Below are 15945 nucleotides of genomic sequence, written 5' to 3' on the forward strand. Positions count from 1 at the left end.
TTCACAGTCACAAAAACAAATGGAGATGATGAAAGATCTCCAGTCTCCAGTTCACACCAGGGAGCCCGCAGCTCCTTCTCATCTCCCTCTGCCTTGCAGGACTCCTGGTGGCTTCAAAGCCTCTTTGTTTACATAAGGATGATTATGTGGGTGTCCAGGGAGATGGAGGGAGAGAGAACAGAGTGAGACATGTTTTATTGAAGGTGATAATCAGAGCCAAGGCGCTCCTGTGACAGAAGCCTTCAATGCATTCAGTGGCTGGCTATGTTTTGTCAAAGTAGGTGGAGCTGTTAGTTAGCTCTGTGCTGGAGATCGTTGACCTTTCTATCCCTAAGGGGAAGAGCTCAGAAATCAGGCCCATCATGATTGGCTAACTTAGATCCGGAGTCTGAGGAGGGATATGGGAGGAGTTGTGCTTCCCCTATCATTCCACAGGCTTGCCCATTATATTGTCTCCACATTGTTTATGGTGTCTCATTCTACACACCAAAGTTTCAAAATCTAGCCCACGGCTATCTTCTCACAGTTATCCTTCTAGTCCCAGTGAAGTTCTCTTGCTTTGGAGCCTGTTGTCTCCTTTGACAGCCACCTGGATCTGCTAATTGTCATGTAACCTTTGTTGTATCTGTCTGGCTACATTTGACCCTTTGCTGATTGTTCTGGTCCTTGGTGCGGTTAATCTTGTACCTCTTCCAGTCTCAGCCTCACAGCGTGGTGCTTCAGGGTTAGAGCCCTGCTCCTCCTGGTTACTCAGTAGAAACCAGCTTTGCTCTGTGGCTGCAGAATCCCTCCCCTTCCCTCACCCCAGCTCCCCCACTTACCTTGAACTCCAACATAGCATTCTAAGAAGCTCTAACTCTGACTTTGGACCATCCTCTTACAGCTCTTAGGACACAGCGACCCCAGAGGTGGAAACTGACTGGCAGAGCAAGCTCACTTCAGAATGTGAGTCTTCCAGTTCCTACAGTCTTCCTGTGACCTTAGGGGCAAATTCCTTTACCCTATTTCAGTCTGCCAAATAATGGTATATTGGATACACGATTGAGTGAAATACTGCCCGTAAAATGTGTCCAAATAGTTTATTACACAGCTGGTTCTGAGTAAATGTGAATGCATCCTTATTTTATTACCACAAAAGTACCCTGGTCCATTGATGTGGTTGAAAGAAAGGCTCTGGAGTCTGACATGTTGGGTACATTGCTCTTCTGACCATGGCTAGCTTCAATGTACTTATTATGTGTCCCAGTTCCTTCTGTGACACAAGATACCACCTCTCTGGCTCACTGTGGGGACCGAACAAAATAACACGCAGAAGTATTTGCGAAATGCACGGTGCACAGTTCCACGACTGTTGTCTGCGCTGCAGATGATGGACGCTCTAGGAAGCATGGTTTTATGAAATTATTCATACTCCCCATTGCTTTTGGAACATTCCAGAGTACCATGCGAGCCCTGAAGTGGATCAAGCTTTCAGGGTTGTGTTGAAGACAAGAACCATGACATTTTTAAAAGTCAGATTGGGAACTTGGCAGGCCAGGTCTTTTCTCTGTCCAGGAGAATGAGGTCATTGGATCCCAAGCCAGGTGCTGTTTGTCTGCAGTGAGTGTGAGCTAGCCAGGGGCACACATGACAGGGAAGCTGCCAGACAAGAGCAATGCGTTTGGAAGTGCACTTGGCATAGCGGGGAATCTTGATTATAAGTCTCATGGTAAGTAAACCAAATGTGAGATTCTGTTCAGAAAACACAAATTCCCCTGAATTTCTACGCAGAGGAACATCTGACTGCGTAGAGCAGCTGGGGATAGCTGGTCACCGTCTGGGGAAGCCAGCCTCTGTTCAAATCACCCAGACTGGTGACATCATCGCTGCTCTGTGCCAATCTTCCCCACTAGATTATGGATCATCACACCACCAGAGGAGGAAGGAAGACACTCCATCTGAATCTGCCTTCCTAATACTGCAACCCTTTAATGCAGTTCCTCATGTCATGGTGACCCCCAACCATAGATTTCGTTGCTACTTCATAACTGTAGTTTTGCTACTGTCACGAACTGTAATGTAAATATCTGATGTCCAAGATATTTTACATGCCATGACCCAAAGGGTGTCACAACCCACAGGTTGAGGGTTCTAGAGGGAAACCTGCCTCATGACATTGAGAACATGTGAACACTTGCATGTGTGTACCTGCCTCCTTTTTCCTGACTGACTGCAGTGAACCCTCCCTGCCAAAAAAACATCACAACTGAATTCTGAATTTTCCAATACAGGTCACTTAAGTGCTAATGCAATAAGAGGCTGATTTTCACACTGAATGGAACCTTTGTATGAGACTGTAAACAATTTTATACACATTGGTTCATCAATCATAATGGTTATGAAATAGGCACTAGACAGCTTTTCTAAGAATTCAGGGACCACAGCTAAGCTCTGAGTTTGGTAGTTTGGGTTAGATGTCATCACATTGGGCTCCTAGGGGTCTGGAGAGATGGTTCAGTGGTTAAGAGCATTTGCTGTTCTTGCAGAGGACTTAGGTTCAGTTACTAGCACTTACATGGGGACTCCTAACCATCCACAATCCAGTTCCAGTGAATTTGGCACTCTGTTCTGGTCTTTATGGGCACCAGGCACACACACAAAGCAAAAGATATGCACGAAGGCAAAAAACTCATGCAAATAAATTTAAAATAATAAATCTTTAAATTAAGCTTCTAAGGTCCATTATCCTCCCACGCAAACATAATAATTGGTTCATGAGATCCAGTAGAGCTTTGGTGAGTCTGAGACCCACCCCCTGCCCTTCTTTTTCTGTTTGAGTTTTGGTTTTCCAAGACAAGGCCTTGCTATATAGTTCAGTCTGGGCTTAAATTAGCAACCTGTGGTGTCCACTTGAGTGCTGGGATTACAAACATGTACCATGGCATTTGGTGGGCTCCTCATTTTTCTCAAAGAATCCAACCAGCTGACTCTAATAGACAGTCCGTAGGTTGGACTTTGAAAAATATCAATAATTGATTTAGCAAATTCAGCAAACAATACAGAATTATAAATCAATTCAAGACACTAAACATTTCAAAAGCAAAAGACCAATACACCTAACAACATAATTTGTAATAGTTTCAATTGTTACATTTAAAAGCTGTATTTTTAAAAAATTTGTACCTGGTTAAACCAATACCTAGACACTTGACTTACCCAGAAGAGAGTCTCCTCAGTGTTAAACCTATTTATAAAGAAGCTTAGCAGGGCCCATTGATCCTGACCTCAAATTCTCTATGATTCAGCTGAGATCATTAAAAGGAAGGGGGACCCAAAACCAAACAAAACACACACTAAACTGTTTCTCAAGTAAAGAGTTTAAATTAGAGGTGTGCTGGTGTGTGTGTGTGTGTGTGTGTGTGTGTGTGTGTGTGTGTGTATTTAACCTTATTAGTTGATGTAGGAAGACCAAACCTACTGTGGGCAGCATCATTCCCTTGGCTGGGCCTTGAATTGTATGAGTAGAGAAAACTAGCTGAGTACTAAGCCGTGAATGAGCAACAGGGATGTGTATATTCTTTCTTCATTCTTGAGCAGCTGCTTCAAGCTCTTGCCATTGTGACTTTCTTCTCCCTTAGGCTGCTTTTTGTCAGGACATCTCATCACAACAACAGAAAATAAACGAGGACAGAATGCAAGCCCATGTTTTGTATGTTTCACAAAGGCAGTGTGTCTAGTAATCTGTCATATATGTTGAGGGCAGTGGTGTCCTAATGAGTATCATACAATCAGTGTAATGTAACCAAGTCCTTGCACCATTTGCTGTTGACCCGACACTCTAGGTATTTGATAAAGACATGACTCCCAGATGCCATTCCCTCAAGGCAGAGCTTCACTGTCTTTAGTGGGTCTAGGAATCTTCATTTTCTCAAAGAACCATACCAGCTGGCTCTGATGTAGACAGCTTGCAAATCACCCTTCAGAAATTACCAAGTTTAGAAAATAGAGCAAAGTATAAACCAAATAGCAACACCACATATCACAAAATCAGAAGGGCCAAGAAACCAAGCAATAGAATTACAGAGCAGCTCTAGGAGAAGATGGACAGACCTAAAAGCTGTCTATCAACTGTAAACTCATTGCTAAGTATAAGCTTAGTATTAGAAGGTGGTTGCTGGCCCCCATAACAGGCCTAGAAGTATACTCAGAATTGATTGCTTATTTAATAGGTACTATTCAGTTACATCGAATATTATAGTACTTAATATTACTCAGTCTTCCTTGGATAACTGGATGCTACAATCAGCACTTTTAATATGTTTGTCCCTAGGCCCTGTCTCTGAAGATTGACTCAATGGATCCACATAGAGGCCCAAGCATGAGCATGACTCTAAAACTACTCTGTTGATTCTGAGTATAGGAAGATCTGGGACTACACACACACACACACACACACACACACACACACACACACACGCACGCACACACACACACACACACACACTTTTTTTAAGGTAGGAAAGGAAGCTGCAGTTGGAGAGAATTTGCTTGTAGTGAGAATTCTGGTTTCTTTAAAAACCAAAAATATTATAAGACTATGTTTCCATTTTAATCTAAGGTATGAGACATGGGGCTGCTTCAGATTGTACACAGCAGCTGACTATGATTTGCCTCGTGCTCTAACAGGGGCATGACTTTGCCAGCTAGCAGCAGATCGTTTCTCTGATTCTGTGACAGTTGGAATTCTGGGGACTCTTCAGAGGATATATAAATGCTAGGGCCCTGAGAGGCAGGGTGGTTTGTTATCTGTTGTTCTTTTTTGTTTGTTGGTTTTCTGGTGGTTGCAGTTCCTTAGGTAGTAGTGTGCAAAGGAACAACAAGAAGAAATTAGATATCCTGACATTGTGTTTTCTGACCCACAGGTTGGGAAACATGGATCTAGTGGGACTATAAAGCATCAAGTGAGAGACACCATCCTATGGTGAAAAGGGGCAGAAAAACATTAGAAGGTTTAAAGACAGCACTAACCTAACTCCTCCAATCAGATTGGGTTCACAAATTCACATGTATTTGTGTTCCATGGCAGACAGAATTAACTTTGGGTACCTGCCTGGTCTGTTTTAGACTGTGTGGTCTTGAGCAGGTTACTCGTGTTCCTGAATATTAGTTCCATAATAAATTAAAATGATTATAAAGCAGAGAGGTAAGAATATCTGCCCATAATATATGGTAAGTCTTTTAGTGGTAGCCAGAGAACTGGATTGATAGTAATGTCACAGGGATGGATGTACTTGTTAACAATCTAGAGTCAATAAGAAAATGGGTAAAGACTTCCTTTAGTATGTACTCCAGCCTGCGAAGAATCTTATATTAAAAATATTTTTAAAAGAAGGTTCAGGCTGTAGATGAAATGAACAGGTCTTTCTAAAAATCATGAACATACTGTATATTCTTGTCTCAGTTAAGGTTTTATTGCTGGGAAGAGACACCATGACCACGGCAGCTCTTTTTGTTTGTTTGGTTAGTTTTTATTTTAATTTTCTGAGATAAAGTTTCTTTGTATAGCCCTGTCTGTCCTGGAACTTGCTCTGTAGATCAGGCTGGCCTTAAACTCCCAAAGATCTGGCTGTCTTTGTCTCCCGAGTCTTGCACTCAAAGGAGTGTACCACCTTTGCCCGGCAACCATGGCAACTTTTATAAAGGAAAACACTTAATTGGGGGTGGCTTATAGTTCAGAGGTTTAGTCCATTACTGTCAGGGCAGGAAACATGGTGGGATGCAGGCAGATACAGTGCTGGAGAGGTAGCTGAGAGTTTTACATCTGGATCTGCAGGTGGCAGGAAGAGACAATAAGCAACTGGGCCTGGCTTGAGCTTCTAAGACTTCAAAGCTCACCCTAAGTGAGGCACCTCTTTCAATAAGGCCACACCTACTCCCCAACAATGCCACATGTTCCTAATAGTGCCACCCTCCATGGGCCAAGCATTCAAAAAGATGAGTCTATGGGTACCATACCTATTCAAAACATCACAGTCAAGAATCAAGTCTGTGTCTTCAGTGGGAGTGCACAGTGTGCTATCGCTTATACCTATGTTTTGAAAATGGTCCCTTGAACATTGAGAGTGCTGAGATTCTTGGCAGTGGAATTGATCTGAATGTCATTTCCTATTAGGGAGTTATAAGGGCACAGGCTTGGCTCCTGGTTGGATGCTGGACTTGGTTCATACATGTAGAATAGACTTTGCTTCCAGGGCTACATGGTATGTGCCTATGAAAAAGTGCATGACCATGTTTAGACTAAAATTCTAAAATGCTAAAAATATGTGTTGGGAAATTTGGATCAAAATTTTTGAAATGGTATTTGTTTCTGTCTTATAAATCTATCTATTGAGTAAGATGTTTGTTCTATTAGTAGATCAGGGATTATTTATTTAGAAAGTTGGTTAGATGAAGGGATCCAGGAAATAAAGAAGACCACAGGTCCAGTGATACCCAGAGGAGCATCAGCGTCAGACCTGAGATCTCAGAGTAGCAAACAGTTCTACAAATCTCTAGGTTTCCCTCCAGCTCTAAAAGGTGTGGGCTGCACAACCTGACACATGCTGATGGCCTGGAGGGGTGCCTCTCCCAGGTTCTCACACTCCCAGAAGTCTGACTGGGAAATGAATGGGTTCAAGGCCTAACCCACAATTCCTAAACAATTAAAAGCTGCCTCGACATCTCAATATGTTAGGAGTAATACGCTACTCGTTAGGAAATTAATGAGGTGGGGACAATTACATCCCCAAGTGTTTAAGATTCTTCACTGAAAACAAGGCTCACTAATGGCGAGCATAACCGGGACAGACAGAGGCCAGTAATCGCTTCATTGTAGCAACACGTGAGCCATAAATTCTAAGAAAACAGAAAGGAACCAAAAGTAAATTAGCAGCGAGTCCTTGAAGACACAGGCATTGTTGCAGAAGCGGACTATGAGTCACTAGAACGTGGGTGCTGAGAAGCAGCGGCCTGTGGCATTCTGGGTATTCTGCTTCCTTTCTGCTTCATTATTAAATCTGGGTTAGTATATTTTATTATTTCCAGTATTATTGAATTTTGTCAGGGCTTTGAAAATTTTTAATAGGACAAGCCCATCAGGTTGTAATTTAATTTGGGGAAAAACCAGACAACAGCAAATTACTGAAATATTTTAATAAAAGCAAGATTTTTTTTTTTTTTTTTTTTTGTGAGGGAGAGGTAGGGATTGGTAATAAATAACCATAGGAGAGGAACTACATATTGCAGCTCCTAAAACGCCCTCTCATAGTTTACTGTGGATCTCTCAGGACTCAGGATTTTGAATTCTCTGTTTTCAAAAACTAATTGACAAGGAAAATTTGTCTTAAACATTCCCATATGAAATTCTGAGTCATAATTGAGGCAAGGGCTGATGTTACGATCCACTGCATAAATCAAATGTGTCCCTGTTCCAGAAACTTCGTAAAACATCCATAAAACAGTAATTGGATGGAAAAATGCTGGCAAAAAATAGCCATTAGCAAAATAAAGTCTGGAGAACTGAGTTGTGCAGGTAATCCAGAGAACCGGGGCTGTGCCTCGGCTCGACAGCCTGTCTTCAGCAGGACAGTTCCGATCTCTAATGTTTCTGAATGTTTTGCCTGTCTGATTTTTGTAAAACTACAGGATTGGGGGAATAGCCCATCCCATAGTCCATCCTAAATACAGCTGTTCTCTGCAGTGTTGTGGGACGAAAAGAGGGTGGATGGGGGGAAGGAACAGAGGGAGGAAGGACAAACGGCTCTGATAAAGTCAGAAATGACGAGGAGAAGCTTTAAGCCCTTGGATTATTTTTAAATCCTATTTAGAAGTCTCATATTGGGTTTTGTTTTCCTAGAGGTCAGAATTGTCACAGAGTCCCAACCATGTGGCTAACTAGGACAGCATCCTCTACCCCCCACTTCAGTGGGCCATCTAGAAAAGCCATTTTGTTCCCAGATTGCTTGTTCTCCTGAATTCTTCTCTTCCAATTGCTCAGTCTGGAATAGAAACAGTTCTACCAAGAATGCCGATTATCCATGTGCACATAAGAGGTAAAAAAACAGCTTTCAGCGATCTTTTGTCTGGATTTGTTGTTTCCCTTTGTCTGCCTATTCTGGTTCTATGGAGATCCCTCTTTCTATCTCCTTCTTTTGGTACAATGGAACCATCTCCACCTACACCCCCATAAGCCAGACACCTGGGATTTCTGAGGTTTCTCTCTCTGTGCTGCCATGGCCCCCTGTCCTCTGGAATCCCCCAAATCTAGCTTCCTTCACCAGCCCTCGTGGCGTGCTCTTGGTTCAAGTTGGATGAGATTAACTAGATTTGTGCAATATTCTTCCATTTTCTCCTGTTTTTCTGCTATCTCTTGTGGATCTTTGCTCAGAGTTCTGGGTAAAGGGTATTTGGGATGGTCACTGTTCAGCCTTGAACCCCCCATCCCAGCTCCTGCCCCAGCTAAGCCACTGGCCCCTTTGTACATGTCTCAAAACATAGTGGGGCTTTGGGGCCAGACTGACGTATCAACTCTGACTTGACTCTACATTTCTCAAAGTACACTGGGTGCTGGGTGGGGCTGGGATTGGATCTTTGATGTCACAGAGCCTAAGATCTAGAGGGTCACTGAGGACTTGGTGGCAGTGTCCTTCTAAGAAGCAAAGTGTGTCATAGGCATTTAGTGGCTTGTCAGCCCCCAAACCATTTTCTCCTCTCTAGATGGCCATGTGTTCCTAATTATCCTCACTGTTAGGCGTCGCCAGTGGGTGTTATTGAAAGCCACCAAGTGGGGCTTCTTGGAAAATAATTTAAAATTGGGTTGACTGCTGGAAAACACATCCATTTGTCTCTTTGTTCTTTCTTTTGATTCTGGCTAGAATGGAGTTAGTCACTAGTTGGAATTATGGTAGCTATCATGGATCACCAGGCAATTCAGAGGCTAAAGCCTCTTGCTGAGGAAGGCAGGACGGCCAGACAGAAGGCAAAGCAGGCTTCTGCTGACTGTGGCACTTCCTATCAGCTTGGGATCCGTACGGCTATGACTGATATTTAATCTGGATTATCAACTTGACCAGATTTAGAAACAGCTTGAAGACAGCTCTACATGTATTGTCAGAGATGTTTAACTGAGGTAGGAAGACCCACCCTGAATGTGGGTGGCACCATTCCAAGGACTGGAAGCCCAGACTGAATAAAAAGGAGAAAGAGAGATGAACACTAGTATTTATTTGCCTCTCTCTGCTCCCTGACCAATGCAGTGAGACCTGGGCCTCCGGCTCCGCCCACCATGGTATGAGGTGTCCTTAAACTGCAAACCAAAAACAAACTTAAGTTGCTTTTGTCCAGTACTTATCACAGCATCCAGAAAATAAATATAATCTGGGTGAGAAAGGTACATAAAGCTTCTCCTTTAAGGCCTTTTTGGTTGCATTTTCTGTCCTTCATCAACTCTGAGTCTAACTTACACATATGAACTCACACACTCCTGTGTGGCAAGCTCTTTAAAAAGTGAGAAACAAATATCCGAGCAGTCCCGACAATCATCTCTCTCATCCTGTTATCTCTTAAGCAGAATAATGGTGGTAACGTCAGAGAAATTATTCTCTGGACATTATTTCCATCGGCAAGTGTCCCCGTGATGGGATCTGCTCTAAAGTGACCCCTAAATCATTTCTAAGTTGAGGTCAAGGTTAGAATACTTTGTCTCATTCCTTTGACTTGATCTTGTAGATTCTGAGTTTTTACATTTCTTTCAATGTTTGAAGAGGGTCCAGAAATGCCAACTAGTCAAGGCACCTGCTGGAATTTCTAATCTGTGTCCATTCCAGACATTGCTGATCAGTAGTAGTGAAGACCCTTCCTCAAGTCTCAGGAGATCACATGACCACCCAAAGATCACAAGAAACCATACCTGGATGCAATCAGCAGAGGCTTTATTAGGAAAGTTAGCCGGCGGTCAAAACTACAAGCTCTTTAGCTCCAAGAGCAAGGTTTTGGCCTAGAGTGGTGGGTTAAAGGGTCTTTTATAGCATGAGGTGGGGGAAGGAAGGCATTTTCACACGCTTACACATGAATGGTTGTTTTACAAATTTTGAACATAGCACTGGGAAGACCAAGGGAGGGGTAACCAAGAACAGTGGAACATTTCAGAGAATCTAGCCCAAATGATCTAGAGTCATGTGAAAATCACTCTGCACACTCATTCTTCTCAAAAATGTGGTTTTTACCATGCTACTGTGTCCTATCCTGCCATTTACCAACTATTTCAGATTAACTATCTTCCGGCTATAGCCCCACCTAGGTGGCAGCATCTTTATCTGTAGTCAGGAATGCCTTCCTGCCTTGGGCCTCTCCCACCCATAGGTGGGCCTATTGTTTGAGGCTTGATTCACATTCACCTGGAATGTGTTCTGGGGTGGTGAAAATCTTACATTTCAGTTCCTCGTTCTGGAACTTACATTCTTGTTCAGGTATAGGATAAAGGAAAAGCCTGTATATATAATTTTTCGTCTACAGTAGCACATCTGCTGCAGCCTCTTTCCCAGAATCCATTTGAACATGGTCTCAAGTGTTGCCTGTCATTTGACAGAATTATCAGTGGTGGTAAGCTGTTCTTGATGATCTGTGAAATACTGAGTAGAACTAAGCACAATAAGATAGATTTAAACACTTATTAATTTTTATTTTCACTAGGTGTGAGCAGTGGAAAGCAAGGTACTTTTTATTCACAGCAGCTTCGATTGTGGTACAGAGTAGTAAATTGTACCAAATAAACTGTACTCGTAGACACCACTGTCTGTAAAGCATTATATAAAGAGGATTTAGAGAGATGGAGTGGAATCAAATGGTCTCTCTTTATTTGTTTACAATCTAATGTGTACAATAAGATAAAAAAAAAATAGTCAATAATTAGTGAGTAACCAGAAATCTTCAAAGGAAAGAAACTGAAATTGTGACTGTTCTAGTGCAGCGGTTAGAACGGCTGCGGCTGACGCCAGGCTCTGTGTTGGATCTGCATGCAGCAGCTTCTGTGGGGAGGATGCATTACTCCTTCCAAAGTCTTCATTTCCAGATTTGTCTACAACAAAGATAAAGGTTTACTGCATGACCTTGACCATCGAGGCCTTTCCTATTCTCACCATGCTTGGTTGGCCTCACCCAAGGAGAGCCATTGAAATTGCCTCCACCCCCACCCCTGTCTGGAATTTGCACTTGACCATGTCTTTGTTAGGGTTTTATTGCTGTGAAGAGACACCATGACCAAGGCAACTCTCATAAAAGAAAGCATTTAATTGGGGCTGGCTCACAGTTTCCGAAGTTTAGCTTCTTATCATCATGGCAGGAAGCATGGCAGCATCCAGGCAGACATGATGCTGGAGGAGTTGGGAGTTCTACATTTTGATCTGCAGGCAGCAAGGAGGAGACTGGAATTCCACACTTGGCAGAGCTCCAGCAGAGGAGACCTCAAAGCCCACCCCCCACAGTGACACACTTCCTCGAACAAGGCTACACCTACTCCAAGAAGGCTACACCTCCTAATAGTGCCACACCCCATGGGCCAAGGACTTAATCATGAATCTATGGGGCTATATCTATCCAACCCCCACCCCCAGACTGAAACCATGGGGACCAGCCTATGCACTCACTTCTCCCAGAAGGATGGGGCACAACTGTTGTTGCCAGGATCCCTGCATCACCCTGACTCCTGCTCTCTAAGAGATATACAACTGCTAGATCATTAAGAAGAATATTCTCACCACTTTCTTTATATCTCCATTGACTATGGAGATAAACCAGGGGTTCATAAAAATATTCCCTCCTTTCTGTCATCCCTACTGTCTCAGTCTGATTTCTGTGCTGCAACAAAGGGCCAGAGACTTGGTACTTTGTAAAGAGATGCGTGTAACTACAATTTGGGAGGCCAAGAAGTCTAAGATTTGGGGGTCCCATCTGTTGAGGCCCCATTTGCTTCATTACAACATACAGAGAGATGGAAGAAGGAACTAGCCATACACCAAAGGGAAATCATGGATGCAGGTCTTGATCTCTCAGAACCTGCTCCTGAGAGCTAACTGGTTTCCTGTGAGATTCACACTGAAGCCTTCTGAAGGCCCTGCCTTCAAGGACATAATTACGTCCCCTTAGGCTGCCTTAAATGTTCTGCCACCTCCCAACTCTACTGTACTGAGGAACAGACTTTCAAGGTCGTGAATCCTGGGGGACTCATTCAAACCATACCCCAAAATAGATCGTATTATTTAAAACAAAAGGATTTTAGTTGATTTTTTTTTTAGTGTTTACTGTAATACTGGGGATGAAAGCATTGTATTAATTGTCAAATAAGGCTTGAGAAACTTACATGCGGCCTGAGATCATGCAACTGCTTATAGAGTTGAGGCTGAGTGAGGTCCACGTTAGTCTAGATCTAATGTTCTAAGGAAATATCAGTGCTGCAGTTGAGTTGGGAGGGGCTGGCTGCCCTCGGCCTCCCCCAACCCACCAGACTGAGATGGTGCTTTCAGGATGCTGTGCTTCTGAGTACAGGAAACACTCTTAAACCATCTATCTGTCTTGTCTGTCAGCCTCACGAATTAAGGACATTAGCTTTAAGATTCAAATAAAAACTTCCTTGGAGAGATGGTGCAGGGGTGAGAGCTGTGCTCTTGCTAAGGACCCAAGACTGGATCCCAGGATGCACATGGTGGCTCACAGCTGCCTGTGAAAGGGGACCTGATACTCTAGCCTCCAAGAGCATTATACATACATGGTACACACAGACACAGATAAACAGATGCACACAAAAACATACACGTGTATGTATGAATGTATGAATGAATGTATGGATATATGGATGTATGAATGTATGGATGTATGAATGTATGAATGTATCTATCTATCTATCATCTATGTGCATCTATTATGTCTGCATGTGCCTCTGGGTACTATGTGTGTGCCTAGTGCCCACAGAAGCAGAAGAGGCTATTGGATCTCCTGGAACTGGAGTTACAAATGGTTGTAAACTGACATGTGGGTGCTGGGAATTGAACCCAGGTCCTCTGGAAGAGCAGCCAACACTCTTAACCTCTGAGCCATCTCTCTAGTCCCTTTTCTTCTTTTTAAAACTATTTATTTGTGGGGTTGGCCTTGGTGGACACCAGGCATGTAAGTGGTTCACAGATGTACATTCAGGCAAAACACATATGCAATTTTTATAAAATAAAAATTTAAATTTTTTATAAAATAAAAAATTAATTTTTTTATAAAATAAAAATTTTTATAAAATTTTATAAAATTTTTATAAAATAAAAATTACAGACAGCCATGTTGGAGATGGAGCAGCATTGGTCATTCTCCCCTCACCCCCTTCCCCAAAACTATGTGACCTTTAGTTCACCTAGAATAAAGTGTATGCATTCAAGCCCACCAGGAACAAAGAAGTATGAATAAGATAAGATTGTCTCAGAAAGGCTGTTCATTAAAGATTGTTAGAGAAGGCCTTTGCTTAAAAGAGCTGTAACACTAAGGTTCTTGGAGAAGAACCAACCCAACCCTGCACCTGCTCTCAGCCAGACCAGCATCCAGACACCCTAGGAGGAGAGGCAGACCTTGGAACCATAACATAAGAGTTAGATAAGAACAAACCTAGACCAGGTTTCTATTTTATTTTATTTTGGTGTGTGTGTGTGTGTGTGTGTGTGTGTATGTATGTATGTATGTATGTTTGTGTGTAGGTGTGTGCGTATATGTGTGTGTATGTGGGTATGTGTGAGACAGAATGGGTGTGTTAGTGTGATGTATGTACGAATGTGTGCTGGGAAAGGGTACATACACATTTGCATGTGCATATGTATGTTTGAGGAGGTCAGAAGAGGTCATCCAGTGTCCTGATCGATCAGTCTCTGCCTTGCTGTCTTGAGGCAGAGTGTCTCTCTAAACCTGAAGCTAGGATGTTCAGCAAGTCTTGGCAATCCTCCTGATTCTGCTGGGATAGCAGAGACAACCTCAGCTTTTCATGTGGGGTCTGGGATCTGAACTCAGGTCCGCAAGTATTCTAGTCCAGTTGCTGTGATAAAACCTAAAAGCAAGTTGGGGAGGAGTGATTTATTTTATCTTACATATTATGGTCTATCACCAAGGGAAGCCAAAGCAGGCACTGGAAGCAACAACCATGGAAGAAGGCTGCTTACTGCCTTGCTCCCCTGGCTTGCTTCATTACCTTTTATGTACAGTTCATGCCCATCTGCAGCAGGGGCCTGGGCCATCCTACATCAACTACCAATTAAGAAAACACCCATAGACACACCCACAGGCCAATCTGATGGAGGCAAATTTTCAGCGGAGGTTCCCTGTTTTCAGGTGTGTCACTCTGACAACAAAACTAACCAGGACATCAGGCTTGGACAGCAAATGCACTTGCACACTTGTGTGACTTCTCCAGCCCCAGGTCTGCTGTACCTACCAGAGACACATGTTGCACACGGCTCATGGGATGCTTCTTGATAGCCTCCAGTTCTGATTTTTATCCTCCTGTGAAACAACTTCTCCCATCTCCACTCTCTCTCAGCAACTGTCTTTCCCCATCTGATTCCTCAGACCCTCCTGAAGCATACAGCAGAGTCTCAGGGCACCTCCTGGGAAGGGAGATGGAGAAGGATCAGATGTTTCCATGTCTTCTGCGGCTTCATTAGGGGGACCCTGTCTGGCCCTCCTTTCCCCTGTCACCTTGAAAAGTCCGTAGTAACATACCAAAGGAAGAGGCTCAGCTTTTTCTGTGCTCTCTCTCGGTGGGCGTTTGAATCGGATTGCAGAGGAGGGAGTGACTCACGTGTGGGTTGGTAATGAAATTCTGGAAATGAATACCTACAGAAGGGCAGGGAACCTGCACGCCCTGCAGCCCTCGAGTATGCCGAGAGCTTATGCACTGATTCTAGGGAATTACGAGATCTCAATTTAGGCTGATTAAAGAAGCAGGGCAGGAAATAATATAAAATATGTGGCACAGTAATTTGCTTTTTAAAAGGTTCTGTTTCTCCCCCTTCCTCTGCCTCCTCTGGATGTGCATGCTCAGAAATTGCATTAGCAACACACAACGAGCTACTTCCCTCCTCGCTCCTGGATCCCAAGATGGAGTTTTGGCTTAATGACTTAGGTAACAGATTTTTAACAATAGTCCTTTGGATCTGAACAGTGCTTTGCTTCCAGCGTATAGGCTCAAATCACTGGCCAGCATTACGTGCTTTCTCAAAGGCTTTATGGGACCAAGCAGCGCATGTCATTGTCCTGTGTTGCATTATGAGGATCAGGTGCAGGCTCACTGGCGGAGAAGCAAGATGGCTGGTTGCTGCTGGCCGGTTTTTTGTCCTTGTCCGTCTGGGCTATCGTCGGCAAGGCCTTTAACATCTGTAGGATGCCACGTGATCATATGGCCACTGGAGAACATGACTGCTATGCTTAGTTCCAGCTCCAGCTTTCTGTGGCAAGACTCATTTCAGTGTGCAAGACTCATCTTCCCCAGACATCCCACAGGTTGAGAAATCCAGGGCCCAGAGAGTGTAAAGTATTTCCTTGGGGGCCTCGGACCTCACAGAGGAGAAAGCCAGACTGAAACATGTCCCAGCTCTAGGCTGTCACCAGAGAAATGACCTACTATGCTTTTACTTTTATGGTAAGAAAGTGTGGTTTTTCAATAGTTTAAAAAGAAGAAACATTGAATTTTTAAGCCCTAGTCTGACAATTATGATCAGTCAAGAGTGGCAACTTCCCAATGTCTAGACTGTAAGCCATTTCTCCAGAAGGGCAGGCTTTGGAAGCCGCAGCTCCTGGGAAGACTTCTATGAAGGGTGTTGTGTTCATGAGTGTGAAGGGTGTTGTGTTCATGAGTGTGAAGGGTGTTGCGTGCACAAGTGTGCCTTGCCTTGTACCACAATGTGG

The 15945-nt window shown here is 43.4% G+C and overlaps 1 long non-coding RNA gene across 2 annotated transcripts; it reads right to left on the minus strand.

Annotated features, from left to right (window-relative positions):
- Nucleotides 1-10849: 10849 nt before the first annotated feature.
- LOC143440445 (uncharacterized) lies at nt 10850-14908 on the minus strand. Of its 2 annotated transcripts, none has more exons than XR_013108136.1 (3): nt 14761-14908; nt 14474-14645; nt 10850-11092 (listed from the first exon to the last, which is right to left on the minus strand). It is a non-coding gene; the product is annotated as an uncharacterized LOC143440445 (long non-coding RNA). The 2 variants fall into 2 exon arrangements; XR_013108135.1 differs by lacking the exon at nt 10850-11092 and adding an exon at nt 13234-14089.
- Between the last annotated feature and the right edge of the window lie 1037 nt (nt 14909-15945).

Source organism: Arvicanthis niloticus, chromosome 29, assembly GCF_011762505.2.
Source record: "Arvicanthis niloticus isolate mArvNil1 chromosome 29, mArvNil1.pat.X, whole genome shotgun sequence".
In the NCBI taxonomy this organism is placed as follows: domain Eukaryota; kingdom Metazoa; phylum Chordata; class Mammalia; order Rodentia; family Muridae; genus Arvicanthis; species Arvicanthis niloticus.